Raw genomic sequence first — 27,948 nt, 5'->3', positions numbered from 1 at the left:
TAATTCCTCCAGATCCCAAAATTTGACCAATTCCAAAATTTGACCAATTTTTGAGCAAAGGCCATTTTTGCTGCAGCTTGTCTCATCTTGTATATCTGTCTGTGTGTCCATTCAGTCTAACTGTTCTCCTTTTGGTTACCCCAAATCTTACAGAACATTCTTTCCTAGGAACCCCTTCTACGAGTCCAAAATGGACAAAGGGATTTAGATATTTATGTTCAGTGTTTTTGTACTTTACAATTGTCTGCCTGTTTGAATTTGTTACTAACTTAGGGGCTTGTTGCCCATTTCTGTTGCAGGATCCATATGGCTTATTAGACTCAAGCTTCATAATAAAAAATTATTTCCCTTAGCTCACCAAGCTGTGCACAAAACAACCTTTGTTTGTGTCTTTAATGTTATGGTGCCTTGTTTAATGTTTTAGGCCTCAATTGATTACTTGCAACCTCAGCATGCCTTTTAAAAAAGTATTTTTATTTCTGGTTAAAATGTAAACATATGTGCATATATATATGTATATATATGGTTTTTAAAATCATACCAACTTTACCAAGTAAAAACCAGGTCATACTGTAATTGAGTGAGTTAAAAAGGTTACAGTTTTTTAAAAATACAGCATTTTAATGTGGTAAAAAGACATAAAATGTTTAAGTATGTTTTAGACTACTAAAAAGGTCACTTCAAGGATTTTGTTAAAGGTTTTAATGTTGTCTAAAAAGCAAGAGAAAAAGATAATTGACTGATAATAAGTAAAAAAAAAGGGTGGTTTTGTTTTAAAGTAAAAATGTAAAAGAGAAAATGCTTTCTATGGCATGGCTATTGTTGGGGACTATTAAGCAGCTTCATGTTGCAAATTAAGATCAAAGAGCCCAACAGGATAATTTACAACACTGTGAGTTTGGGGGAGGAGAATTTCCAGGAATGTTATAGAATGTAAAGACAGAGTTGAGATTTTGATTGCTAAAAAAAGGAAAAAACAATTTGTCTTGTACTGGAAAAAGCCAATCTAAATTTAAAAGAAATAACTATTGTGCCTAATGCAAGTGATTATAGAGATAAAATACAAGTTCTTGCTGTAGACATCTAGGAGATTATGTGGCACAATTAATTTTGTTACCCATGAAAAAGCCCTTTTCATTAAGTATATAATTTCAGTAAATGATGGCCTGCCACACAGCACCCTGGGACAAAAAGCAGTGTGCCATCCATATGAAGCCTGCTTTCTGATCTGGAATGCCAGAACCATGTTTTCCTTTTGTCCCACACCGACTGGACAACCAGAAGTAAGAAGGTTCCCCCAGTATTGCCAGTTGTTCTCTTTGCAACTCAGTCAGCCCCACATTGCAAAGGTTTGTGAGAGTTTTTTAAAAATGCCCCTCAGCCAGTTAATAGAGATAGCACAAAAGGTCTTTGAGAACAGAGAGAATTTACAAGAAGCTACCAACAAGAAGATAACCAAGGTGTTAGAATTGCTTTATGAGAGAGAAACTAAAAAAAAAAAATTACGAGAGTTTCTGGGGGCAGTTGGATACTGTAGGCTATGGATTCTAAATTTTACTGAAAAGCTCACTCCCTATATGACTCCTTTAAGGGAGAAACTCAAAATTCACTTCACTGGACTGATGAATGTGAATAGGCCATCCAGCAGCTCAAGCAGGCCTTGACAGGGGCCCCAGCCCTGGGACTCCCTGACATTACCAAGCCATTCACCTTGTTCATAGATAAACTCAAGGGCATTGTCAAAGGAGTCCTAACCCAGGACACTGGCCCCTGGAAGAGGCCTATAGCCTACTTCTCCAAAAGACTTGATCCAGTAACAGGAAGATGGCTCTCCTGCCTGAGAATGCTAGCTGCTGTGGCAATGCTACTTAAAGAGGCTAAAAAAAACTGACTTATGGACAAAAGGTTTCTGTGGTGACCTCCCACAATTTAGACACTCTTATCAAAACCCCTCCCAAAAAATGACTCTCGAACACCAGACTTCCACACTATCAGGCCCTGCTTCTAGACCCAGAGTCAGTGGTATTCAGGACCTCTTCAGCCTTAAACCCAGCCACCCTTATGCCTGACAACAACCTGGAGGTTCAGAGTGCACCTCTCCACGAGTGTGCTGACATACTCGAACTGCAGCAGAACCTATGGGCTGATCTCACTGACCAGCCTTTAGGAAATGCTGAGAACTATTTCACCAATGGGAGCAGTTTCAGCCAGGATGGCAAACGAGTTGCTGGAACAGCAGTGACCACCAAAAAAAGGGTACTCTGGGTTAAGCAGTTAGAGCCTGGCACTTCTTCACAAAGGCAGAGGTCATTGCTTTGACTGAGGTGCTAAAGTTAGCTATGGGAAAGAGGGTAAATATCTATACTGGCAGTAGATATGCTTTTGCTACTGTACATGTACATGAAGCCATCTATTAAGAACAAGGTCTCTTAACCTCAGCCAGGACTAAAATTTAAAAAATGCTCCATAGATCCTAGACTTGTTGGCAGCAGTCTGGCTGCCTCAGCAGGTTGCTGTTTTCATTGCAAGGTTCATCAGACAGGAGATGACCCCATCACCCTAGGAAACAATTTGACAGATCAGGCTGCTCAAAAAATAGCCACTACATCAGAGGGGCCAACCGAGGTGGTAACTGCTCTGATGTTGGTTCCTCCCACTTTATCAGAACTGGTCTACACAAAGAAGGACCTGCAGTTAGCATCTCAACTTGGAGCTAAGTCCCTCACCCCAGGAGGTTGGTTCCAGTTACCAGATAAGTGAGTGCTGTTACCTGAGGCATTAGGACATGAGCTGCTACACGAGGCTCACCAAACCATCCATTTAGGGGGAACTAAACTTGCTGAATTGTTTAGAACTAGATTTTTCATTGCAAGACTCTCCAAACTGACTGCCTCTTTGAGCTCCAGATGCCCACAGTGCTTGCTAGTCAACCCGACCAGAAGCTCTCCATTGGAGACCACCCAGCAATGTGGAGTTCCTGCCCCTGGAGAACACTGGGAAGTAGACTTTATAGTAAAACCTGGTTTATAAGGACACTGCTATCTCATAGTATAGTAGACACCTTCACTGGCTGTATAGAGGCTTTCCCTACTAAGTCTGAGTCAGCCTTTGTGGTAGCCAGAAAGCTATTGCATGAGATCATACCTCAATTTGGCATTCCATTATCAATGGGGCCCAATAATGGCCCAGCTTTCATAGCCCAAGTCACCCAAAAGTTAGCCCAGGCATTAAAGATTAATTGGAAACTCCACTGTGCCTATCGGCCACAAAGCTCAGGGCAAGTAGAATGTATGAACCAAACTCTCAAGGTCACTTTAGCTAAGCTGTCTTTAGAAACTGGCGATAATTGGGTGAGCCTTCTTCCCTTTGCTCTGCTGTGAGCTAGATGTACTCCTTATGTTTCTGGAATTTCCCCATTTGAGGCTATGTTCAGAAGGCCCCCTCCACTGGTCCTGAGACTGTCAGAGGACAAATTAGTTGAAATAACTAACCAAGATCTCATTAAATCCCTGCAGACACTCCAGCCTGTGTTGGCCTCGATCCACCAGCTGTTTAGACAAAAACATGTGGACCTGACTCCAGAGAAGCCACTCAAAGCACCCATCAAGCCAGTAACTTATGTCCTGGTGTGATATCACCATCAAGATTCCCTCAAACCCTGCTGGGAAGGGGCCTTCACTGTGGTGTTCAGTACCCCCACTGCCATCAAGGTAGCAGGAAAAACTGTGTGGATTCACCATACTCACGTAAAGCCACTGGAAAGAGCGGACAATAAGGGACATGCTCAGTGGACTACACAACACACTGGTAACCCCTTGAAGTTAAAACTGACTAAACATAGTTAGATTATACCAGTCATAAACTGCGTTAGCTTACTTGATTTTCTCCTTCTATCCCACTGCTGGGGATTTTAATAACATTGATGCCAACCTTGCATGACGGCTTTGGTCCCCCTGTAAGCAAAGAACAATTGTTAAGATCTTTGTATGGGAGCCCCTGTGATTGTGGAGGGGGCTATACTAAAGGTGAAGACACCAGCTGTGGGGGGATTATACATTCAATAGGAAAAAAGGATCATGATCCTTCCCACATAAATGATAAATTATATACATATAGTCTTCCGACAGATTGTGGGGACAAGTTAGCATTCCTTGTTGCTATACCCTCAGTTACAAGGGGTTTGACTCAAATGTGGATGTATAAGTTAAAGCCCCACGTGATACTTAACAAAGGCAACCAGCCAGGGCCATGCCTTCAGAATTGTTATTATCCAGAAATGCATTCCTCCTGCTATCACTCTGTTCAAGAATATATAGGCATAGATAGCAAAACTTACTTCACTGCTGAGCTTATGAGGACATAGGCTAGAAGTGCTGGAGGTGATTGGTCCACCAATCCAACAGTAATAAAAAATTCAAAATATGATCAAGCCTCGTGTCATGGCATGGTTGGTGAATCAGTGTGCTGGAGCAGGGTGACCCCCAATACATGTGTCTGATGGGGACAGCCCGCAAGATAAGATCAGAAAACTCATGGTTGAGTAATGAGTCAAGCAGCTAATAAAAATAATGTTTCCCCAGATACATTACCACCCCTTGATGCTGCCTAAATCGTGGGGAGTTGATCTGGATGCTCTAACTTCTGATATTCTAGAAGCCACTCATAAAGTTAAATGCTTCCAACCCAACTTTGGCTGAAGATTGCTGGTTATGCATGGCACAGGGCTCCCCCATACCCCTTGCAATCCCCACCAATGTTTCTCTGACCACGCTGGAGGAACAAGATTACTTAAATTGTAGTGCTGGTCCCTCCTTTAGAGTATAACCAGTAGGCTTCAAGGACTCTCTCTGTCTCCAAGGAGGTTTTCATAATGATACCTCCAACATTGACATGGGTTCATTGTGTTTACTAATTGTAGTTCCATAGTTAACTAGACTACCTCCCTTTATCCCGCCAAAGGACAAGTATTCATTTGTGGAGGAAATATGGCTTATACTTTCCTCCCAACTAACTGTTCAGGTATATGTGTAACAGCTGTCCTATTACCTAATATAGAGTTTTAAATAACACCATAGCTGATTTCTCTCCTAAATAAAAAGATAAAAAAATTCAACAGGCCATCCTCCAAAAATTGGATGGCATTACACATTTTAATAACATAAAGAGATACTTATATATGACATAAATGATATGTCAGTTCCTAAAATTCTCTGGACGTGTTCTCCTTATGAGAAGCCATTGCTAAACTCATAAATACCCTGTTGATTATATTTGACTCCTGCATACTTACTTAATTCTACAGATAACTTCTACTGTAGTCCAAATCCCAAACAAAAAGGCAAAACTTGACCTTCAAACCTCATAGAGACCTTAATATGGCTTTTCATGGTTTCAACAACAGAGATAACAATAACACTTGTGACACTTGGAGTTCTGAGACAGGTAAGGTGGAGCTGCCTGGATTCCCGCCCCCCCCCCCGTAGACCATGCCTCAAATGCAGCAGAAGACACTGGGCAAAACAGTGCCCCATCCTGGCGTTCCTTTGAGACCTTACCCCAGGGCTACTGGACTATCCTAGCCACCAGAGAGTGGGTAAGCCAACCTAACTTCAGCTCTCACAGGAAATGTCAATACTACCAGATTTATTGCCAACAAATCTGCTTAAACTTTCTGCTGAAGACTGATGGGACTCAGGGCCAACAACAGCCCTCTTTATGGATGTCCATCTTAGAGTCCAGGTAAGACATTCTCTATATGTGTGGACATAGAGGCCATATGCACAGAGTTCTTCCTGAGTTTTCAGGCTGCTATATTAAATCCTCAAACTCCAGGGGTTATTGAGGGTCAGCCTATGCCATTTACAAACAGGGCCTATTTCATGCAGGTTCCAGATTGCTTCTTACCAATCCACCCAGTGGTGCCAAATCTTCCCTCCACCACTCACTCTACAGTCCTAAATATAAAAATGCTTTTTATTCCCTTGTGTTTATACAGGCTGACTCAGACTCTGCTCAACAGCTTACACTTGTTATCACTAGTAAGCCTCTCTTCAGGGATATTCTACTCAGGGATGAACCTGTCCCCATTCCTAGTTTAGATTACATTACAGGCCACTCAAAGAGGGAAGTTCAATTTATTCCTTTATTGGTAGGCTTAGGAATATCAAGAGCCTTAGGTATGGGGGCAGCGGGAGTAGGGGTTTTCTCCCCTTCTCTATGGGTTCACATGACACTCTCACATCCTTAGACAGCCCAAGGCAGAGTCTTTCTGGACCACCCTGGGTTCAAACTGAAAGACTCTCACATCCTTCAGAGCTTTAAGCTCTCACGGCAGAGCTGTTACTAAAACCCATGAGAAATCCTCTCATGGAAATCTGTGATGACTGAGAAATACAAGCGCATTCCCCAAAATCCCTAAGTAATTGGCCAAAGATTTGGCCTCAGTCACAACATCAGAGGGGAACGTTGTAGCCTAGTTCTAACCAATGTGCCTCCTTCCTGTTCTGTATGTGCCATTTCAATAGAGATTAAAATTCCATTTCCAGTAAAGACTTAAGTTTCAGCTCCTTGTAAGTCCCCCCTTCCCTCCCCATTCTTTTTAGGTTAAGTCTCCATTTCCTGTAAAAGCCTTAAGTTTCAGTTTCTTGTAATCCCCCCACCCTCTTCCATCTATCTGTAATAAAATGTGCTGTTCCTTAAGAAATGTTTAACTACAAGGAAGTTACAGGAAATACCAAGAAGCCCAGGTGCTATCAAACTGTGTCAAAGTTTGCAACATTCCTGTGGTTATAGGCTTTAAAAATACAACCCTTTAGCTGTAAGGCACACAGTCTTCCATATTGGCTCCCAGAAGCTGCATCGCCAGGCCTGGCGTAAAATAAAGCCTTTGCTCCCTAAATTTTAATTTCTTGCTTCCTTGGATTTTATTCTGGGGTCCAAGCTGTCACACTTATGCTTTGCTTCTATATTACATACACAGCAACACAATGCCAAAGCCCCTTACTCCTTTGGAATGCATTCTTAAGCACTGGAAGATGTTTGACCCTTCCAGGTTGAAAAAGAGACAATTGGTACCTACCTCCTAGAGCCAAAGTGAAATATAGAGGGAAGTGTTATGATGTTATTTTACAACTAAAATCATCTTGTAAGAAAAAAATGATTAAAACTTCAGTATGTCAAATTATTTTGCATTAGAAGATAATTCTTATCTGTACTCCAGGTATAAATATCATACTTATGAGACCACTCCCATTCATAGGTCTCTCTCTCTCCCAGTGACTTAAAGCAAATTAAGCTAGAACTAGGCAAATTTTCAGATGACCATGATAAGTACATTGATATCTTTAGGTAATTTACTCAGACCCACGAGCTAGGCTAAAAAGGTGTAATGTTACTCTTAAATCAAACATTGACTTATAGTGAGAGAGAGGCAGCATTACAAGCTGCTATTGCCTTTTGAGATAAATATCATATTATTACTTTTAGAAGGTCAAAAGATAGACAGCCAGGGAAGCCACCAGTTCTGACTGGGGAACAAGGAGTTCCTACTGAAGACCCCATGTGGCCTGCCACCAACACAGGAGATTAAAACAGGAGACATTTTCAAGTGTGTATTCTTAAAGGTCTAAGCATTATAGTTATTTTTAAATTGCTATTTCTCAGAAAAAGGTGAAAATCCCTCTGACTTCTTAGATCATTTACCAGAGGCAATAATAAAATGCATGTCTTTAGATCCTGATTCAATAAAGGGACAGATTTTGCTTAAAGAAGTGTTTATTACAAGGTCAAACCCAGACATTAGAAAAAAGCTACAAAAGATAACCTTTGCTCTAGATAGTTCACTTGATACTTCAGTAAAAATTGCCACTTCATATTTTATAACCATAATGAGGAAAAAGTCAAGAAGAAAACACAGAGACTGAGAACAAGCAACTACCTTAGCTGCAACATTAAGAAAAACATACCCTAAGTCTGATATTCGGGGTTTCAAAAAGAATTCAAAAACAATGCAGATTTGCTATCACTGCCACAATCCAGATCACCTTAAGAGGGACTTCACTAAGAAGCCCCTGGTCCATGCCTCAACTGCAAAGTGACCACTGGAGGTTGGACTGTCCTCTGAGGCCAAGGCCCCAAGGCTCAGACCCATCCTACAGTTGGTCCAGCAGGACAAAAGGGCCCCAGTACACTCACTGCCCTCTACTTCTGGCCATACTGTCATCTCCAATAGAGAAGCCCCAGGTAATCATGACTATAGAGAAGAAGAAAAAAACGGCCTATTTCTGCATACTGGCACAAGTTCTTGGTCCTTTTCAATCCTGGCCTTGCTTCTAGTCACTACACTTCAGTAAAAGGAATAACTGTCAAGGAGGTAATTTTTTATCTTTCACAACCCTTAGGGGTAACTGGGATAGTTTTCTTTTCTCATATTCATTTTTGATTATGCCTGAAAGTCCAGTTCCTCTCATAGGAGGAGATATTTTATCATGTTTAAATACTGTAAGGTGTGCTGCCTTCCCCTCGTGGTGACAAAAAGCTAAAGTATAGGCAACAAAAAGTAAAAAAGATAGGATAAGTCCACAGAAACAAGCACCTCAAATAACACGGACTGTGCTCCCCCAAGCGTTTAGAAATAGTCCACATCTTTTTAGACAAGGGTTTCCCATGACTTGACAGATTTTTAAGTTTTCCTGTGTCACAACCTTGCAATATGTAGATGCCATACTGTTATGTGCCCGCCTTGGAAGAGCTCTGTAGCCAAGGCACATGTGTTCTGCTAAATTTTCTAACAGGTAGAGGTTATAAGGTCTCTAAATCTAAGGCACAAGTTTGCCATCTTGAGGTAAGGTTTTTAGGCCTCATTATATCCAAAGGGAGCCAAAGACTAGGAAAAAAAAAAACCCATTCTCTCCTTCTCACAGCCCAAAACTCTAAAGCAGCTAAGGAGATTTGTAGGAGTTACAGGCTTTTGCCACCTTTGGATGTGCAGATACAGAGAGATTATACAACCCCTCCATTAACTTATGAAAGAGACCCAAAAGGCAGATATTCATATTTTGTGCTGGGAAACTGATTTATAAGCCACATTCCAAAAGCTTAAACAAGCATTTCTGAGTGCACCTGCCCTGAACCTTCCCCCAGGATACTATTTCTATTTATATGTAGATGAAACAGGAAGGATGGCTTTGGGAGTGCATATGCAAAATCTAGGATCTGCTAACAACCTATAGGGGATCTAAATGATTTTAGACATTATAAAAAAGGGATAGCCTGCTTGCCTTAGGGCTCCCACAGCTTGCATATTGAAATTAATGATACATAATATGCAATTCATCCTTATTGTGGGAAAACTCATGGTTAGAGTTCCAAAATAGTATTGTAAGGAAATTTAACAAACTTTGAAAGAACAAGAGAAGTGGTTCAAATACTAGAAGAGACCTAAAAACATTTAAAAATGAAAAAGATATCCATAGCCAGATACAAAATCATTAGCCATTTTGTATTCTAAGAGTTGTTGACCTGAACTAGAAATTAAGGTACCAGTCCTGTTCACAATAGCCACAAAATAATATAAACATTCAGGAAATTTTAAGTAAAGAGGTGAAGACATTTATATTGGAAAGCATTTCAATATCAATAAAGAAATGGAAGATGATTCAAATAATGGAAAGATATCTTGTGTTCATAAATCAGAAGAACCAGTATGCTTAAAATTTCTTAACAACCCAAAATAATCTACAGATACAATACAATCACTATCATATTGGCCAAAGTGTCTTTGTAGACCTAAAGTTGTATGGAACCTCAAAATATTCTGAAAAGTCAAAACAAAAATAGAAAATTAGAATACATTACAAAAACAGACTAAAAAATACAATTCAAAATCGTAATAATGAAAAAACTTAATATCCAGCTTTGTGTCTGACACTCAGTGGATTTTCCATGGATTAAATAAATGGATGAGTCTTAACCACAGCTGTAGTGGTTTGGCTTGTTGTTCTGCATACTCTCTTTAAATTCCTAACATTTTAAAATCCATTCCTTGGCTTAGAACTGCTTTGGCATAGAATTATCTTAGTTATTTCACAGGCACCAATTTATTTGTTTCCAAGCTCGGGCTATTACAAATTGTGCTGCTATAAACATGGGTGTACATATATCACTGTGGTATGATGATTTCAGTTCTTCTGGAAATATGCCTAGAAGTGGAATAGCTGAAACAAATGGGACTTCCAATCCCAACTTTTTGAGAAATCTCCAGACTGACCTCCACAATGGTTGCACCAGTCTACACTCCCACCAACAGTGCAGGAGAGTTCCTTTTTTCCCACAGCCTCTCCAGCATTTGTTGGTGGTGGTTTTTTTGATGCTGGCCATTCTTTCAGGAGTGAGATGGAATCTCAGTGTGGTTTTTACTTTGCATTTCTCTAATGAGTAATGATGATGAACATTTTTTCATGTATTTATTTGCCATTTGTATTTCTTCATCTGAGAATTGTGCATTTATCTCAGATGCCCATTTTTGGATTGAGTCTTTGAATTTCAGGGGTTTGTTTTTTAATTATTTATATATTTTAGACAGAATTCCTTTGTCTGAGGGACAATTTTCCCAATTTGTGAGTTTTCTTTTCACTGTACTGGAGATTTCTGTCTCAGGCCCGCAAAACCTGAAGAGCCTATGTGGCTGGAGGCTGGGGAGGGGGCACCTAACTGCTGGGAGCTATGATTTTAAACTCTCCCCTGGCTTGCACCAGTGTGCTAGAACTCACCTTGTGTGACCTCACCTCCCCAGATCGAAAGAAGTTCACTGGGCATGGCCCAGTTAGTCCCATGAAACCTGCTGTGCCTAGTCCAGTGTGGTTGAAAGCTGGCAGGTACTTACCCCCTGGGAGCAATGATCTTAAACTCTGTCTAATTAATGTTAATTTTAAAGATAACATTTAGTAAGTAACTTTAATTGTTTCTTACTTTGCTCTTGTGCTTCATGTGCCTCAAGGAAGTTGATAAACCTGCCTTACCTATCTTGTGCTTTTCCAGCTACACTTTCTGAACTACACAATTTCTAGGCCACCTTAATTGGGCAAAGCCCTATTTTCCTTTGATCACTCAATAATTGTCTCCTCTGTGCTTTATGGGGGTCAAACAGATCCTGCTGATGTGATCTCTGACTCTCCTTCTCTACAATAGGTCCTTCACAGTACTGCTCACAAACTCACCACAGTTATGGTGGATCAAGTCCTGACAGACTGCCCTCTCTCCTTATTCCATTTTTATTCAGCCCCTTTGCCCACAGGGTCTATTGTTTCCATACAGAGCAGCAAGGTATTTAGTGTTGGTTATATTGACCCCACTCACCTGGCAATACTTCATTTCCCATTGTCAATGCTATTTCCTCTCTTATATCTTGAGGAAGTACTTGAGCACTTAGGCTCCTTGGAATTGATTTAACTGATGTTATCATATCACTCACCAAGGCTGACTTTTCCTTTTTGTTGTCCTCTACTATTTCTCTGCAAGTTGCTCTGGCTGACTATGTTTGTTCCATTCCTTTCCATATGCCCCATCATCCCTGTTTGTCTCTGTTTATCCTACTTCCCTTTTCTCTTCAAACTTGTTTGGTTTGTACCCTTTAAAGGGTGCCCTCACTGTCTTCACCGATGGATTCCCCCCATCATGAAGTTGTACTTGGAAACACCTGTATTCTCTACTGCAAGCCTCTGCTCAAAGTAATGAGCTATTTGCTGTTATCCCTGCTTTGCAAGTCTTTTCATCCCAAGTGCTTAACTTAGTTACTGACACTATATGTGCATAATGTTTTCCTACATTTATCTTCTGCTGTTCTTTCCTATGGCAACAGATTCACATCTAAGGTCACTTTGTTACATTTACAGGCTCTTCGTTGCCCTCATTGTGCTCCTCTTTTTCTCTTACATATTCATAATCACCAACCCCTGTCTGGCTTTTTACAAGACAACGCTATTGCTGATCAAGTATTGCATATTTTTTTAGCCTCTTTTTGGTAATGCTGAAGAAAGCCACGACTTTTTTCACTAATCTGCTTGTTCCTTGCATAAATTGTTTCTTATTCTACTTTCTGAAGCTAAAGCTATTATTTCAGCCTTTTCATGTTGTGCTGCCACCCCTCACTCTTTTCCTTTTGATGCAGTCAACCCTCATGGACTTTCAATGACCTTTGGCGAACAGATGTCACACATTGTTCCTCCTTAAAAGCTTTTTAATTTCTTCACATTTCTATTGACACCTTCTCTGGCTTCATTTGGGCTTCACCACTGCTGGCAAATCTACCCAACATGTAATTCAACATCTATCTCCTGGCTGCATTTGCAGTCATGGGTGTACTTTCCTCCCTTAAAATGACAGTGGTCCAGCCTATACCTCACAGGTTTTTGCTTCCTTTTGTTATCTAAATGGCAAATTCATCATGCAACTGGATCTCCTATAATCCCACTGGTCAATTTGTCTTTGAATGAGCTCATCATACACTCAAAACTCTTCTTTTCAAACAATGAAAGGGGAGAAATACACCCCCTGCACAGATTTCTTCTGTTCTATCCATGCCTATTTACTTTAAATCATTTGTGTTTCCTAACAAGTCTTTATTTTTCACAGGTTCAAATACATTTTAACTGGGAAGAACCTCTGCCAAAACCCTTTGTATTTTATAAAATGCCTGCAGAGCCTGGCTGGCAGGACCCACACCCCTGCTCACATGCAGAAGAAGGTATAGTGCTGTGTTATCCCAAACATGCCCTATGTGGATTCCTGTTTGTTGTGTGTGCCCTGCATGGAATGAGTTGTCACCGCAGGCTGCACAACCTGATTCCACAGTTTCACCTCTCCCTGAATCAAGCCCAGCTGCCTCAGATCCTTTTATATGAGATCTCTGCTATTTGGCCTATATCAAATTTGACTGCCTGATTTTTAATTGTAAATTCTAAATTTGCAGGAAGTTATTATAATTCAGTTTGATTAAAGATTTGTTTGAGTACACTCTGATATTGTAAGATATTTGTCAGTATGTCTATGTATCCATTGCGTATTTGTCCAATCTATGAGTGAGCAGTTGTTAGAAGTTGATGAGCTAGTGATAGTTCACATGTGTGGAGCAAAAAGCACAAGTGCCCATACAAGAGTGCCCAAGTGGCATGGAACCCTAGAAATGTCCTGAAATTATGGGGTATAGGAGGTGAGCTGGCTTACCAAAGGGGTGTGGTATGAATACATAAACAGACCCTGAAAAACTTAAGAGTTGTAACAGACCCTGACAAGCTGTGTGCTTGTTTCTATGTTTTAATCTGTACAGATCATTTATCTATATTTGTCAATTGGTCTGCTCTGTGATGGCTATTTTGTTTTGAATTCAATTTTTCTCTTTTTCCATTTTTGGATTGTTTGATCAAAAATTAATTCAGGTTTTGAATTTATAAATCATGCTTTCAACTTGGAAGCTGGCTGGTGAAAATGACACAAAGATTGGGTATTTAAGTGTAATATGTTATTTATCATGAATTTGAAAGTCTTTTTAGTTAGAAGAGGAAAATTATATTATTGGAATAATAACAAGGCCTCTTAAGTAAGGATTACTGGACAGAACTCTGACTGATAAATAAGAAAGTAACTTTCTGGTAACATTTTTAACCAGTTCTTGTTTAGTGATCACAGACTCCAATAATTTCCAAAGCCTTTTAAAAGACATTGGTATATATTCACATTGGCATACAATCACATTGATATATATTTGTATACATTCACATTGGTCATTATCCAAAAGAAATAATACAATAAGATTTTGGTTCTAAAGTGTCTGTGCATGGATCTAGTTTTAGTTTTCAGCATGTGGAGAGCCAGTTTTTCCAACACCATTTATTAAAGAGACTGTCATTCTTCTAGTGAACATGTTTGGTCCCTTTATCAAAGATAAGGTGGTTGAGTGTGTTGATAGTTGTGGTTGTATCAATCTATTCCACTGATCTTCATATCTATTTTTATTCCAGTACCATGTTGATTTGATTACACTTGCTTTGTAGCATAACTTCAAGTCAGGGATTGGGATGCCTCTTGTCTTGCCTTTGCTGCTTAGAATTGCCTTAGCTATTCTAGGTCTCTTCTGGTTCCAGATGAATTTTAGGAGTGATTTCTCTAGATCTATGATGTATGTTGATGGTATTTTCATTGGGATTGCTTTGAATCTGTATAACAGTTTTGGGAGAATGGCCATTTTTACAATATTTATTCTTCCTATTCATGAACAAGGAATATCTTTTCATTTTCTGAGATCCTGTTAAATTTTTTTCAGGGTATTATAATTTTCCCTATATAGATCTTTTACTTCTTTCATGAGAATAATTACTAAGTATTTCATTTTTTTCGATGCTAGTGGGAAGATTTCTTTCTTTCTTTCTCAGTGATTTTGTTGTTAGTGTACAGAAATGCTATTGATTTTTGAGTATTGATTTTGAATCCAGCTACATTTCTGAATTTATTTACTGTATCTAGGAGTCTTACAGTGGAGTTTTGGGGGTCTTCTATGTAGAGTATCATGTCATCCACAAATCATGATAATTTAACTTCCTCTTTTCCTATTTTAACCCCTTTTATTTCTCTCTCTTGTCTTATTGCTCTGGCTAGTATTTCCAGTACTATGTTGAATAGAAGTGGTGATAAAGGACAACTTTGTCTTGTGCCTGATTTTAAGGTAAAGACCTTCCATTTTTGGCCATTTGATATGATGCTGGCTGTTGGTTTGTCACAGATGGCCGTTATGATGTTGAGGTAAAGGCCATCTATTCCAATTGTCTATAAGGTTCTTATCATGAATGAAAGTTGGATCTTTTCAAAAGCTTTTTCTGCATCTATAAAAATTATCATGTGATTCTTACTTTTGGCTTTATTGATATGGTGGATTACATTTATTGATTTACATATGTTGAATCATCATTGCATGCCTGGGATGAATCTCACTTGGTCGTGCTGTATAATCTTGATGATTTGCTGCATCCTGTTTGCCAATATTTTATTGAGGAATTTGCATCTGTGTTCATTAGGGAGACTGGCCTGTAGTTCTCTTTTTTAGTTGGAACTTTTTCAGATTTTGGTATTAGAGTAATATTTGCTTCCAGGAGTGACTTAGGCAGAAATGCTTCCCTTTCAATTTCATTAGAGTTTGAGGAGTGCTGGCATTAAGTCTTCTTTGTACTTCTTGCAGAGTTCTGCAGTGAATCCATCTGGGCCTGGGCTCTTCTTTATAGGTAAGGACTTAATTACATTATGAATTTCATTCATAGAAATTGGGTTATTCAGCAGTTTTATATATTATTGACCCAGTTTTGGTACTTCATATGTTTCTAGGATTCTGTACATTTCTTCTGTGTTAGCAAACTTATGAGAGTAGAGGTATTTGAAATAGGTGTTGATGATTTTCCTTAATTCTACAGAGTCTGTAGTGATTTTGCATTTTTCATTTCTTATTGCATGAATCTGAGCTTTTTCTTTCCTTTTTTAAAATAAAGTTGACTAGGCACTTATCAATTTTATTTATTCTTTTAAAGAACTTTTTTGATTCATTGATTCTTTGGATTGTTTTCTTAGTCTCTACTGCATTAATTTCTGCTCTGATTTTTATAATTTCCTCCCTTCTTTTGGCTTTGGGCTTGACTTGCTCTTCTTTTTTCTTGAGGTGTAGCTTCAGGTTATTTATTTGTATTCATTCTGTTTTCCTGATGTGGAAATTCAGTGCAATAAATTTTCCTCTGCGGACAGCTTTCATTGCATTCCACAGATTCCATTAAGTTGTTTTTTTTTTTATTTAAGGAGAAAAGAAAAGAAAAAAAAACAGTGAAGGGGTACAAGTTATACAGATTTACAGAAGAAAAAAATGCGCAGTAGGAAATCACTAGTTAATGGATTACAAATTGCCATCTTAGAAATAATTGTTCAAGTCACAAAATTAAAGCTTGTAGAGTGGACATTCCAACAATGTTACTGCAAACAGTTCTGTTCAATGATCCAATAAAACTCTGTGATATCATTTTCTATCTTATACATTTAAATATACATGCAGTTATATAGTTTAGAGCACTTTCTTTTCCTCTCTTTTGTACAGTGACTATTACACATTTTGGGTTTCATTGCTCCCACGGTTCTTATTGCTTTTTTGGAAGAGAGTAAAACCAAATGTGACATAACAGAACAGAATTGGTCAAGTCAAAAGGGTGGATATAATAGATAATATAAAAACATAATACAAGGTGATCAACAATGGTTACCATAATGCCTCCCGCTATTTCTAATAGAATTGCCTATATCAATAGTTGTAATACAATTGAACAAAACCGTAAAGAATAAAACCGACAAAACCAAAACATTGGAGATATTGTAGGTCTTCAAAAGTAGATAAAAGTCAACGAGAATGGGCGTTATAATGAATCTCATTATCTTCTCAGCTGATGCCTAAACTTTCGAACCTGATACTATCCAGCAAAACAGAATAGAGGAACCTCAGTCAAAAACAAGATGGTGAGAGTAATACAGGGCTTCAAATCGAGATAATAGAAAGTCAAAGTGGGTTACTATATTATATCCTGCTATATTTTCCCTTTAATTAAATGGATAAAGATAAAAATGTAAATAATGGAGTGGAGATTGAGAAAAAAGAGGGCATAACAGCGAAACAGGGCAGATCAAAACATAACCATTTAAGCAGGATAGTGTTTCACCACCAGATAATCCTGACCCAAAAATAGTTACCATATTGACTCCCTCCCTGAAGTCCTTGAGTACAACTTCATACACTGTAGCATTAAGCATATCAAAACAATGTAAAACCATTTAAGAGAATGACAGCATTATAGAGTATTTAGAATCAACTAACAGAAAATGAACAATGGTCTCTGTATAATCTCCTTGTCTTTAAAAGGTTTTTGCTTATACTATCGTACATAACAAAATCCAATAAGATACAACCTGTTTAGACCTTTGGAGACAGAAGAACAAAAGCTAGATGAGACTTCAAAACAAGATGGTCCTAAATCAGCATTACCTATTAAGATGTCATTTTCTCCAAAAAAAGCTGTTCCTATCATCCAATCTTCTCTGTCTCATTTCTGTTGAGCTCTTTTTCTGTCAGTAGCTGTCAGTTTGTCTTCTTCATTTTGTTCTCTGTTCCATTCGTTGTGGCCTCCCCGCCACTATTTCTGGGTTCTTTGTATTTTTCTTTTTTTAGAATATCCTACAATACTTTCTGTAGGGTTGAATTGGTGGTTGCAAATTCCCCCAGTTCCTCTTTATCCTGGAAGCACCTCGTTTTTCCATCAATTTCCAGGGACAGTTGTGCAGGATATCTCAATCTTGGCTGGAGATTATTATCTTTCAAAGCTTGAATTATTTCTCCCCATGCTCTTCGTGATTTGATGGTTTGTGAAGAGAAATCTGCTGTAATTCTGATGGGTATTCCCTTGTAAGTGATCTGTTTCTTGTCTCTTACAGCTTTTAGTATTCTGTTCTTGTATTGAATTTCTGGAATTTTTATTATTATATGCCTGGGTGTTTCTCTGTTAGGGTTGTAGGTAGCTGGGGTCCTGTATGCCTCATACATCTGAGTATATTTACCTTTTGCTAAATTGGGAAAATTCTCCTGGATTATTTCTGTGAGTAGCTTTTGTAGTTCACTTGTTTGTGTCCCTACTTCTTCTTTTATGTTCTTAATCCTTAAGTTATGGCTCCTCTTATCATCTTCTTGTCTTTGTATTATTGCTGTTTGTTTATTTGTTATTTTTAAGAAGTTTTTCATTTCATTCTCCCATGTTTCAAGTCTGCCCTCCAGTTCAGATAGTCTGTCCTTAGTTTCTTTCAAGCTGTTATGCCAGTCTTGGATAGACTTCTTAATTTCTTGATAGTCCCTTTGAACCTGCTTCACATACTCAATGCTTTCTCTGTTTTCTCTATCAAACAATTCTCCCCTCTTTTTCTGTTCTTCCATCCCACCATCTGCTTTTTCCTGGGCGGTGCTTAGCATTTCTCTAACTATTCTGCATACTTCTAGCTTCAGGTCATTGATAACTTCATTCCTGAATTGGTCTATGAGGCTCTCTATATGGCGCTGAATGTATATTGATGCGGTGTCCACTATTGCCTGATTCTCAGGATTGGGGGCCGAGGAGCCTTTTTTGTTGCTTCCCTTCCCCATATTTTCTGTTCCTTATAAAATGCAATCTTACAAAGGAGGCCCGGCTTCCCTGCCTGTCAGCCACAGCCTGATCAAATTGCGCTGGCTAGTTGTTCCCGCCCACCGCTGCGCCCCAGGGAGTTGCGGAGGAGGCAGCCTACGCGGGAGTCGGTCGCTCCTCCGGGCCACCGTCAGGCTCTGGGATCTGGATTAGGCCAGCCTAGGGAGTCCGCCAGCAGCGTCACCCAGGCCAGGCACTTTTCACCAATCCCGTCCAAGAGGGGAATGTGTGGCTGGAGTTGCCACCGCGCCCTGCTCTTACAGGACTGCCTGAGCCCAGAAAAACCTCCGCTGGAGTCAAACTGTGGTAGGGGGTAGTTTCTCTCTCACCTCGCCACCAGTCAGTTTTCATGTACGCCTCCTTGTCCGTCCTGTTTCCGATTCCGTTCGCAGACTCCCGTTCCCAGAGCTCGGCGCGTCTCTCCTTGCCGAGCCGCTGTGGAGGCAGCCAGCCGCCGGGCGGCGGGAAATCCAAATCGCGGTTTCCAATGGCGCGGGGTCGAGCCTCCACACCGAGACTTTTCTGTTCCTATTTTAGCACCAGGACTGTATTCTAAGTTGGATTCTCTCAGCCCAGTTCGTTCCTGAGTCAGCAGAGCATATCTCTACTGGTTCGTATCTCCTTAGTCCGCATCATTCCTGGCCTCTGAGCCGAGCCTTTCAGAGAGCCTTCAGTAGTTGCTGTTGTCTGTCTGCCATGTTCTCCCCCTCTAGTAAGTTGTATTTGTATATTTGTTTTCTTGTAGGTATTGTTTAATTTCTGTAATTTTCCCTGTGACCCACTGATTGCTCAAGAGTGTATTATTCAGTTTCCATGTGTTTTGGGGATTTTTGCAATTTCTTTAATCATTAATTTCTAATTTCACAGTGTTATGATCCGATAATATGCATAGGATAATTTCAAATCTTTTACATTTATTTATATATATTCTGTGAGCCAGTATATGGTCTAATTTAGAAAATGTCCCATGTGTTGCTGAGAAGAATATATTCTGATGTTGTTGGATGAAGCACTCTGTATATGTCTATCAAGTACATTTGTTCACAAGTGTGAATCAGTTCTGTTATTTCTTTGCTGATTTTCTGTCTGGTTGATGTGTCCCTTGGTGTCAATGATGTTTTAAGGTCTTCTGTTATAATGTGTTGTTGCTAATTTTGTTTTTAATTTCTATTAATGCTTGCTTTGTATAACTGGGTGCTCCAGAACTTGATATATATATGATTGTTATCTCTTCCTCTTGAAGTTTTCTCCTAGCCAGTATGTAGTGACCTTTTTATATCTTAGAATCAATCTTGAAATTCACCTTATCTGGAAGCATAATAGCCACCCCCACTTTCTTTCAGTTCCTGTTGCATGAAGTATTGTTTTCCATCCTTTGACTTTCAGTCTGTGTTTCCTTTTGTGTTAGATGGGTTTCTTGCAGACAGCATATGGTTGGATGTTCTTTCTTGATCCATTCTGCCGGTCTGTTTCTTTTCATTGGTGAATTGAGACCATTTACATTAATGGTTATAATTGTTATATATTGGTTTATTGCTGACATGTTATCTTTCTGCTGTTGCATTTTTATCTTTCCATTCTGTTTAATTGTCTACCTTGCTTACTGGTTTTTTCCTTAGTGTTTCTAGACTGTCTTTAGGCATTCTTTGCAGGGTTGCCTTGGTGTTCATGAAGTTCTTTAGCTGTTCTTTGTCATGCAAGTATCTTATTTCTCCATCCATTTTAAAGACAGTTTTTCAGGGTGCATCAGTCTAGGTTGGAAACCTTTTTCCTTTAGCGTCTGAAATACTTCACTTCATGCTCTTCTTGACTTCATTGTTTGTGGTCAGAAGTCTGCTGTAATTCTGATAGGTTTTCCTTTCTAGGTGATTTGTATTTTCTCTCTGACAGCTTTTAGTATTCTATTCTTATATTGGATTTCTGGAATGATGATTATTAGATGTCTGGGTGTAATTTTATTTTATTTATGGCTATTTGGAATTCTATATGCTTTACTAACTGTAATGTGAGTTTCCATTCTCATGTTTGGGAAATTCTTGGCTATTAATTTTGTAAATAGACTCTTGATATCATTTGTATTGTGCCCTTCTTTCCCATTTATCCCTATCAATCTTACGTTTTCTTTGCATCATCTTGCATCTGTTGAATTGTTATTTCCTGATTCCTTCTTATTTTTAAAAGATCTTTCCTTACCTGTTCACTAGCTGCCATTTTGTCTTCGAGGTCCAAAATTCTATCTTCACTTTTATTGAGACAGTTTTGACAACTTTTAATGGAATTTTTGATTTACTGTATATTTCTTTGCATCTGCTTCATGTATTCTGTTTGTTTCTTAAATTGTTCATCCAGGGATTCTAGCCTTTTGTTTTATTCCTCTAATTTTTAACTGTGTCTTTTTAAATGTTTTCAGCATCTCTGTCATTACTTTTATCATTTCTTCTTTTACCTGGGAGATTATTTTGAGTGTGAATTCCTTTAAAGCTTCCTGGAGTGGCTTCTTTATTTCAGTTGCTATTACTACAAGTATTTCAGGTGTATGGCATATTTTTTCTTCTATTTACTTGGCTCCTAGGCTTTCTTCAGATGGGCTTGAGATTTGAGATTGCATTTTGGTCTTTCATTTTGTCATTTTCCTATATTTCTGTGTTTCAAGTGTTGTTCCATGGCTTCCCCTGGCCTGTTGGAAATTGTTTCCTATGCCCTGGGCTCCTGGTACTGAATGGAGGTTGCTGAGTGTGGTCCATTCAGGCCCTCAGGCCCTCCTGTGCCACCTTCAGTGTTCCAGGTAGCTGGGGAGGTGCCTAACAAATGTGGATAATGGGCTAAACCTCTCCCCAGGTAAAGCCAATACCCTGGAACTCACTTCACCTGCTCTCAGCTCTCCTGATTGAAGGAGGTTGCTGGGTGTAATTTAGTCAGTCTGAAAATCCTCTCAAGGCTAGTCTAGTGTGACTGGATCTGTGCAGGTCCTTAAACACTGGGAGAGATGATGTGAAAGTCTCCTGGGGCTCAGGATGGAGCACAGGACTCACCCCAGCTGCCAGCTGAGTTTCCCGATTTGAAAGAAGGTCCTCAAAGTGGCTTTGAGATTCCAGTTTACCCCAGTATCAGTGGCAGTTATTGATAGCACAAACACAAAAACAATGAAGGCTGGCAGCATGCAGATAGGTGTGTGTGGGAAAGGGGAACAGTGCTGCAATGTTGGTGATAATTTAAACTATTAGAAGCAGTCTGAACACTCATCTGGAACTCACAGTAGAAATTCCAATTGGCCCAGCCATCTCTCTCCCAAGTGTATTCTCAAAAGATATAAATACATCATCATAGAATGATACATGTATAGCCTTGCAGTTTATGGCATCCTACTTCAAAATAGGAAAGGTGTGGCAACAGCGTGGATGTATGGATAGATGAGCAGATGAGGAAAATGTGGTATTTGTACAAAATTATATATTTTAGCTATAAGCGGTGAATATTTCATTTCCAGGGTTGTTTCATTTGCAGGGAAATGGATAGTTAGAAATTGCAATCATAAAGCTGAGGAAAATGAGCCTATGATTTTCTAATTTAGATGAGAGAACTTGGGGAGATGATAACTAGCGTGTAGAGTATTTTGTCTTGAGATAACAAAAATTACCTAAATTTCATTGTGGTCAGGGTTATACAACTCTGTCTATAAGATAAAGTATAATGGGTCATACACTTTTAGCTTTTAAATTGCATAGTATGCAAATTTTAACAAAATAAAGTCATTATTTTAAAAAAAGAAAACAAGCCAGACACAAAATTAATTCTCTTACTTCCTTTAATGAGAAATCCAAAACATGCATAAATAAATGAATAAAGGAAAAATAAAAAGGAAATAACAAAGGGGTTCATATGAAGGTAAGCAAAAAGAAAGAAGGTAAATTATTTCAAGTGAGCAATGGATCAATATGCTCAAACAAGTATCACCTTCTGTAATACAAACATGCAATTAAAAATAAGATAAAAATGTAAATAGGCCAATTTATTTATGGTCCATTCAGATTGAATGTTTGCATTTATTCTGCCATTTATCAAAATTATTTTAGCTTTTCCTGTTAAATTGCAGGCAATTTCTAGAATTTTTAAAATTATTCTTTCATAAGTACTTCCCCTCAGATCACCTCTTAAGTTCAGCTTTTCTTCCCCTCAATTTCTTGGGTTACAACATGCTCCTTTCTGACTGCCTGATCTTGTGTTTCTTCTTTAAAAAGCTTCCTTAGTCATAATCATAAAAATGTTTAAAAGTAAGTCTTAACTCAATACATTTGCTAATGTTGCAGTTTATGTGTCTTTAGATATTTAACTTAGCTTTATTTTATTTTGATGTTATACACACGTAACTTCCCTCAGGAGATAAACATAACTTAATAAATTTCCTTTTCCTACTGAAATGTTACATCAGTTCTATATTAAATGACCATGTACATAAGTGGCTGCTTTGACCTCTATTATCAGAATTTGCAATACAGGTTTAAAAAATATTATCTTCAATACTGCTTTTATTTTTCCAAACGGAGTTTTGGAACTACTTATTGAGTTGAAACCACTTGCTTGAATTTTAATTGCAATTTCTTGTATTTAAATATTTTAAAAAGAAAAATCACGAACTTTTTTTTTTTTTTTTTTTTTTTTGTCTTTTTCATTTTTATCGGTACCGAGGATCAAACTCACAACCGCCTGCTTGCAAGGCAGGTACTTATGCCACTGAGCTAAATCCCCAGCCCCCAAACTTTCAAGATTAGGTCTTCTCATAGAAGAATATTGCCAAAAGCCTTCTTAAGTACATTTCACTGAAATTTAAAAATATCCTGGACACATATTGTCATAGGTTTGTGGATTAGCTAATAGCTTCTGTTACAACTGTGAATGACATCTATTCTCTTACTAGATATTTTAGTTGGTCTCTGCTAATTGAAAGAAAGATATTGGTCTGGAATGGGAAGTGGAAGTAACCCCAGACCACCCTGGGATCCATGCTTCAGCCCTTCAGGGTACCTGGAGGAGAGAGCTGACCCTACATAAACTAAAATTGGGAAAAATTTGAAGAAGGCAGTAAAGGTGCCAGAGGATAGTCAGAGAAGAATAGGACAGAGAAAAGAAGCTTCCATCAGAGAATATCCCAGGGCCTCTCCAGGCAGTGGGTGAGATATGGTAAGCATCCTGCAGTTAGTTCAGAGTCTGAACCCCAGAGATGATGGTGAGGAGCCCCAGAGAACCCATCTGGAATACTGGAGCAAGAGTTCACATGGCTTTGTAGGGTTAGGAGCTTATAACTCAACTCTGGACAAAGAGAGGCTAAGAAAGCTCACAACTAGGATTCTTTCAGATGTTTCCTACTGCAGAATTTTATGCAGAATTTTCTGGTATCGAAATGGCTGTGCTGATTTCTATGAGGAAGAAAAAGGAGGACTTACTAGGATCTGTGGGCTGGCCATTCATTCTTGATATGAAGACTTTATAATAAATGGATTCAATGTGTTATATAACAAAAAGCCTGTTATGCATCTTAGTGCTGCTGTGAGATGTGGACTGGGCCACTACTTTTTACTGAGCTTTGTAATCAGCACACTTATACTCAGCTTGGTACTCCGCACCCTTGTACTCAGCTTGGTACTCAGTACCTTTGTACTCAGCTTTGCACTCAGCTTTGTACTCAATGTTCAGCTCCATTTGTCTTTCTGTGTTTGAGTCATGTACCCTGAGACACTGTGTTTGGACTACAATATCAGATGGATGTTGCCTTCACGGGGAAACTGACTAAAACATGACACAGAACAAGGGAGACTGCCCTTGCTGCTCATTGTAGATGCTGTGTGGAGCTGTAGTAGTCAGGTACAAGGCTGCAGTCTGAAAGAATGCATGAAGGGTGTGGATCTGGCAATATTTGCCCTAGCTTATGTCTCCTTATCAGTTACAGCTGCAATTAAATGTTACAGCATGACGGCCTTGACTCCTGGCCAATGCCTGGTTATGTCCACTGTTCTGTGGTGTCCCTGGATGAATGTGATAATCCTACCTTAACATTAGTTGCTGGTCACGAGTTGATGTTCGAGGAAGTCAGCATACAAATTCTGTGTCCTCCTCTGTGGTTGTCTTTCCAATACTTGAGACCCATGTGGTTGTGGAGGGGATAAAGCTTGCCTGTCAACTTGGTCAATGGTTGCAAGGCATTTTAAGAAATTGAACCAAAATTTTGGTGGAGGATGAGCTCAGTTCTCCAGTAGTGCAATTCAGATTTTGCCAGGAATTATCAAACTCAGATTCAGAGTTAAAAGCAGTCCCAGTGCCAGCATGGTGTCCCCCCATAGTCCTCTGGGAGAGACTTTCCTGCAATGCTCTGAATTCCTGGCCAGGAAAGCAGTTGAAGCAACTGGTGCCTGTGACTTGCTTCACCATGGTGGATCTGGAAGTTGAGGGCATCTGTGTGTGGTTAAGCCCTTGGATAATGGCAGCAGAGTTAGAAACATGAGAGGGTGTGGATCAGTTTAAAACCTGCATCCAAGGAAGATTTCCTATGCTGACCCAAATTCTGCATCTTTGAAAAGAATCCAAGTGGGAGACAGTAGGGACTTCTTGTAACTGGTTGTCAGGAACATGCAAACACTGATAACAGCAGTTTGAAATCAGATCCAGAGGCAGAAAGAATCTGTGCTGAGTTCCTGAAAAAGTGAAATGTGCTGGAATCTGGCCTCACATTTAAAATGAGCCCTGAATACAATAGTATGAAGAGCTACATTTATGTTCCTCAGGAAACTGAAGAAAACTCAAGGCTTCTGGAAGACATGACAGTCATCTGGAAAGGAACTCAGGAAGGTCAGATTGGGCTGCAGAAGACAAATGAGGAGCAACTTCTGGAAGACACGGTGTTGCAGTAGATCCCTGTGGTAGGACCACGCTGAGCTGGTTTTCTCCAGTGCAAACTTCACAACAGAGAAGAAGATTTAACTTAACAGTGGGCTCTCTGTAGGCCACAGAACACACATATGTGTACAAAGTGCAACGTATAGGGGTGACCCTGCCTCCAATGCCCCCAGCTACCTGCACTAAACAGAGATTTCCAGGCCAGAAGTCTTTTTAAAGGTCCCTAAGGGATCAGATGCAGGAAATGAGAGCAGCTTAGTCAGTCATGTGGAAGACTTAGAAATACCCAAGGTCACATTCAGTGGGCCAGAGCAAAGCACCCCAGAGGCCCACAGCACAGAGCACCTCTAGGGGGTCCTGCCTCCCAGGCCAGCTGACTGAGACATCCAGAACAGGGTGACAGCCCCAGGCACAATAGCCAGAGAGCGCAAGATAGAATCACTGCTTTGTTTGAGACCATACTGACTATTGCATCAGGGAAGAAGTTATACTGAACGCGTGAAGTGTGCCACATGTTCCTCCCATAGAAATGAACTGGGATATTTGCACAAATCTATGCCTGAAAGCTGGAGTTTCCAGAGGGACAGTCAGTTATTTTATGTGTATGCAGAACAACTATTGTCCCCACAAGCCTTCTTTAGCCACTATGGAATGATGTGGCCCTTTTGTCCTAACTCTTGAAGCTCAGGTGAGTAAAAAGCCCCCTCCCTTCTTCCTCTCAAGTAGCTTCCAAGAACGGGTGGGGCACTGAGATTTCTATGCATGGGGCCAACCCCCATCAGCTGAGCACAGGGCCTAAGCTTCTTGGCTGGGGCAGCTAGAAAGGGATCATTTTGTGTTGTTTTATGTTGTAGGACTTTGTCAGTGAAGGGCAAGGCTGAGCCCAAGGAATCTTCTGAATGTTGGGTATGTAAATATGGGGCAGCGTCTGCTCCTGTTTTATCTTTGCCAAGCTATAGTGTCTCCTTTATTCAAAAACCAGACGTATCTGCAGTGACAGGAGGGAAGGCAGAAATTTGTACTCACTGCATGGGCTCCTGTGGGAATGGAGAGTTGCAGCTGCACAGTCAGCAAAGACTCCAACAGCCAGCAAGGAAGGAAACTGAGTCAGACTGTCTGAATATATTTAGGGATGGGGAGCAAAGCAAAGTGAGGGACAGGAGCAGAGAACCAGGGGCTTATCAATTTTTTTTATTCTTTCAAAGAACCAACTCTTTGATTCATTGATTTTTTGGATTGTTTTCTTAGTCTCGACTGCATTAATTTCTGCTCTGATTTTTATAATTTCCTCCCTTCTTTTGGCTTTAGGCTTGACTTGCTCTTCTTTTTTCTAGATGTTTGAGGTGTAACATCAGGTTATTTATTTGTATTTGTTCTGTTTTCCCGATGTGGGAACTCAGTGCAATAAATTTTCCTGTGAGGACAGCTTTCATTGCATCCCACAGATTCCAGTAAGATGTATTTGTATATTTGTTTACTTGTAGGTATTGTTTAATTTCTTCTTTAATTTTCCTTGTGACCCACTGATTGCTCAAGATTGTATTATTCAGTTTCCATGTGTTTTGGGGATTTTTGAAATTTCTTTAATCATTAATTTCTAATCTTACAGTGCTATGATCCGATATAACATGCATGGGATAATTTCAACTCTTTTACATTTATTTAAATATGTTCTGTGGGCTAGTATATGGTCTATTTTAGAGAATGTCCCATGTACTGCTGAGAAGTATGTGTATTCTGATGTTGTTGGATGGAGCACTCTGTATATGTCTATCAAGTCCATTTGTTCACAGTTGTGATTCAGTTCTGTTATTTCTTTGCTGATTTTCTGTCTGGTTGATGTGTCTCTTGGTGTCAATGGTGTGTTAAGGTCTCCTGTTATAATTGTGTTGTTGTTAATTTGTTTTTTTAAATTTCTATTAGTACTTGCTTTATATAACTGGGTGCTCTGGTTTTTGGTGCATATATATTTAAGATTGTTATCTCTTCCTCTTAAAGTTTTCCCCTAATCAGTATGTGATGATCTTTATCTCTTCTGATCATTCTTGAAGGTCACATTGTCTGCAAACATAATAGCTACCCCTGCTTTTTTGGGGGGTTCCTGTTGCATGAAGTATTGTTTTCCATCCTTTGACTTTCAGTCTGTGAGTATCCCTTTGGGTTAAATAGATTTCTTGTAAACAGCATATGATTGGATTTTGTTTCTTGGTCCATTCTGCCAGTCTGTTTTTTTTTTCATTGGTGCATTGAGACCATTTACATTAATGATTATAACTGTTGACATGTTATCTTCTGCTGTTGCATCTTTATCTTTCTGTTCTGTTTAATTGTCTGCTTTGCTTAGTGGTTTTTTTCCTAAGTATATCTAAACTGTCTTTCAGTATTCTATGCAGGCTTGTCTTGGTGATCATGAAGTTCTTCAGCTGTTCTTTGTCATGGAAGTATCTTATTTCTCTATCCATTTTGAAGAACAGTTTTGCAGGGTACATCAGTCTAGGTTGGAAATCATTTTCCTTTAGGATCTGAAATACTTCACTCCATGCTCTTCTTGACTTTATTGGTTGTGCTGAGAAGTCTGCTGTGACTCTGATAGTTTTTCCTTTATAAGTCATCAGTCGTTTCTCTCTGGCAGCTTTTAATATTCTATTGTTATGTTGGATTTCTGGAATGGTGCTTATTATATGTCTGTGTGTAGTTTTATTTTGGTTGTGGCTATTTGGAGTTCTATATGTTTCACTGATCCTGAAGTCACTTTCCATTCTCATGTTTGGGAAATTTTCAGCTATTACTTCTCTAAATATCCTCTTGACATCCT

The 27,948-nt window shown here is 39.3% G+C and overlaps 1 pseudogene; it reads left to right on the top strand.

Moving 5' to 3' along the window:
- The first annotated feature begins 23,300 nt into the window (after positions 1-23,300).
- LOC100726627 (pyridoxal-dependent decarboxylase domain-containing protein 1-like) lies at positions 23,301-25,484 on the top strand (annotated as a pseudogene).
- Positions 25,485-27,948: the final 2,464 nt, after the last annotated feature.

Source organism: Cavia porcellus, unplaced genomic scaffold (genome assembly GCF_034190915.1).
Source record: "Cavia porcellus strain 051 isolate PalLab524CR breed Dunkin Hartley unplaced genomic scaffold, mCavPor4.1 scaffold_25, whole genome shotgun sequence".
Classification (NCBI taxonomy): domain Eukaryota; kingdom Metazoa; phylum Chordata; class Mammalia; order Rodentia; family Caviidae; genus Cavia; species Cavia porcellus.
The sequence above is the reverse complement of the archived record's forward strand: the minus strand, read 5'-3'. Positions and strand labels throughout refer to the sequence as shown.